The 3146-nt window shown below is 45.5% G+C and overlaps 1 pseudogene; it reads right to left on the bottom strand.

Moving 5' to 3' along the window:
• Positions 1-1774: 1774 nt before the first annotated feature.
• On the bottom strand, positions 1775-2223 carry LOC133073950 (proteasome maturation protein-like; annotated as a pseudogene).
• Between the last annotated feature and the right edge of the window lie 923 nt (positions 2224-3146).

Genomic DNA, 3146 nt, shown 5'->3' on the forward strand with positions numbered 1-3146 from the left:
ATGTCTCCAGCACTGGCAGTTTGGCAGGTGGATTCTTTACCACTAGTGCCACCTGGGAAGCCCCCACAACCCTTTGCATAGGTGTTATTTGACAAAGACTTTTACTTGACTGAACTTTATTCAGCCTCCTAAACCTCCTTCTAGACCCATCTGTGCACTTTTCTATAAAATTTAGATTTAGCAAGAGCCCTGCCCAGTCAGTTTAGCAAAAAAAGGCCCATCTTCAATATCTGGTACTCTCAATGTCTGATCAACTTTCTTATCCTCCACCATCCCCCAAAGTGATACTTAATCACCCTGGTCTGTCTTCCACCAAAAACTCTGTTTAGTTGGTTTAGCCAGAATCCACTCACCCCCTGTTTTTTCTCAGTAATTTTCTATCCACTGACCCACCTCCCTGCTTCTTGGCTATAGCTTTCCACTTGCCCATGATCATTTGGAGTTAAGCCCAGGTCTATACTGAAGTCCCTTTTCTCATATTGCAAGAGTTCTGAATAAAATCTACTTTTTTATGCTTTAAATATTGTTCAGTTCTACTTTTTCCTTTGAAATAATACCCCTATTTCACAGATGAGAAAAATAAGCTTCAAAGAGGACATGATTTGCCTTGGGTGGCAGAGCTGGGATTCAGGTTCAGGTGTCCTGAGCCCAGTAGAAGTCTTGACCACCACAGTGGCTTCTGGAGAACTCTCTGCACCTCCAGTGCTCCCTGCACTGGGAAGTGGGAGGTTTGCTGTGTTAGGTTGACAAGATATCCAGCTCTTACTTTGGTCTAACCTGAATGCTTTTTTCTCCTCTGTCAATTGGAAACTGTAGTACAGAAAAATGTCACCAAACAAAACATGTTATGAGTAAATAGAAAGAACACATGAGCAAGAACTGACACAGAAAAATGATCAAGAAGGCCAAGTTGACCTTGGTGTCTGTGTAAATTTGTTTTAGTGATATCTTCCTCATATCCTGTCCCACTGTTCTTTGCTTAAAATTCCTTTTAAAATTCACCTTTGTGAATTTCCTTCTCCTGGGAAAGAAGGGATCAACTGGTCCATACGGAGGTGGGGGGACTGTTGGGGGGACCATGCTATTTCTCTTTGCATTATACCTGGATGGTCCAGGCTTTGGACTTTGGCTGTAACTGGAATTTCAGCTTCAGAAAGCAAGTAGCCAGCAGGGTGTGGAGCCTTCCTGGTCCTCTGAGATGGCACCACAGTGTAACCCTCCACTCCTCTCTGGATGACTCCAAGTTCTGCCTGGGAATGTGGGCATGCCGATTCCTCATCCTGGGCTGTGCAGTGGAAGCCTGAGCTTCCTGCTCAGGGACCAATCACTCCACAGATTCCATGCTCAGGGAATCAAGCCTGGAGGAACCAGAAACAAAGGTTCTATATGTGGCAAAGAGCAGCGGAAGATCACCACTAGTTAGCAGAACTAACTAGCTACCTTCTCTCACCTTCAGACTCTGCCTGGCACACCCAGCTGAGGCTTTCTGTTCCTTCTTAGTTACGCCTGTGAGTCCCAAGAAGTCAAAATAGGTGACCCAAGTGCCAAAGTCTCCAGAAGCATCCCCTACTTCCTCGTGGGGTCAAAATTCCTTCTCCCTAGGTTCTACTCTCAACCCCACTACCCACCTCAGATTCCTCAAGCTTGCTTCCCCAGGCTGCTTCAGGCTTTATTTATTTATTTTAGGCAACAATTCTCATGTGTTAGGACTTTTAATGTTGTACACATCAAATTATAGGAAAAAGACAACTATAAACAAGATGCAGTCCCTCTACTTCCATGAACAGCACACGGCATTACAGTAAGCCAAGTTTATATTCAAGCATCAAATGCGGTTCTCCCATTAGTTCACTTTGTGATGGGTCATTAAGAATATCTCAAATCCAATAGTCTCATCATTACCCATCAAAATATCCAGTGAAAGGTTTGAGCTTGGAACAAATGGAAGATGCTGAATCTGCTGCACTGACTGCCTTGAATTCCATCTGCAGTTTTAGTTCTGCAAAAAAGACCTTGGATGTTTCTCAGTGTGGAGAAGTTCATCTTATCTTGGTTGAGCTGGTAATTTTTTTCTGATAATTCAAGAGGATGACTGGGCAGTTCATTTTTCACATAAGAGAAACCTTTTCGAAGAAGATCATGACTTTCAAAAGGTTCACTTGCTGACAGCTCAGTAACTGGAATACTGTCCTTTAGCTGAGATCCAAGTCCTTTGGCATTCATCTTCGACTCGCTTGGCGTACAGACTCTCTCCCCTTCTGCCTCAGGCTTTAAAGACCATAACTCTGTTACACCCTCTAGTGGAAAGAGGAAATCCACCATATGGTGAGGGTGGACCCTTTTCCTGGCATGAAGCAGATATTATTTTAAGATTTTTTTTTTTTAATGTGGACCACTTTAAAGTCTTTATTGAATTTGCTGCAATATTTCCTCTGTTTTATGTTTTGGTTTTTTGGCCACGAGGCATGTGGGACCTTAGCTCCCACATCTTCTGCAGTGGAACATGAAGTCTCAACTACAGGATTGCCAGGGATCGCCCGACTGAGCAGATATTCTGAGCCCAACGCTCCACCCCACAAGTTGCACATGGGCTATCTCTGATTCCTGCCTCTCACCCCACATCTTTCCTCCCACTTTCTATGTTTCTTAGGATCTTCTCAAATTTCATTTCATTTCCCAGGCGTACAGCCCCAAACTCACTGCCTCTTGGCCCCTCTCTTCCCTGTTCTGACCTGCTCTGTCTTCTGAAATGAATTAGCTGCTCCTGCTGTGGCAGTCCAAAGCGCTGGCAGGACACGGGCAGCCCAGGAAAAACACCAGGCAGGAGGGTGGGCTCATTTGTGGGCCCCTCATTTTCAGGGTGTCCTGGTTTCTATTCCCCTGCATGCCCCTCTCACCTCTCCCCCTACCTGGCTCAGGCTGCCTAGGAAGGTGTATCGGTGTTTTTATTCTTTCCTGGTGGGGGAAGGGGGTGGAGACTGAGGAAAGAAAAGAGAGGCAAGGATGATTGGCGTGGGGGCCACACCTCCTTTTGTCCTCTTTTCCTGGTACTCTGGCCCCTCGGGGAAATACACCTATTTAAGGCCAGCAGCCAATGGGGACAGATTCATCTCCGCTTCTCACACCATCACTTCTCTGCCAAGGAC

The sequence above is a fragment of the Dama dama genome, chromosome 19 (genome assembly GCF_033118175.1).
Source record: "Dama dama isolate Ldn47 chromosome 19, ASM3311817v1, whole genome shotgun sequence".
Lineage (NCBI taxonomy): Eukaryota > Metazoa > Chordata > Mammalia > Artiodactyla > Cervidae > Dama > Dama dama.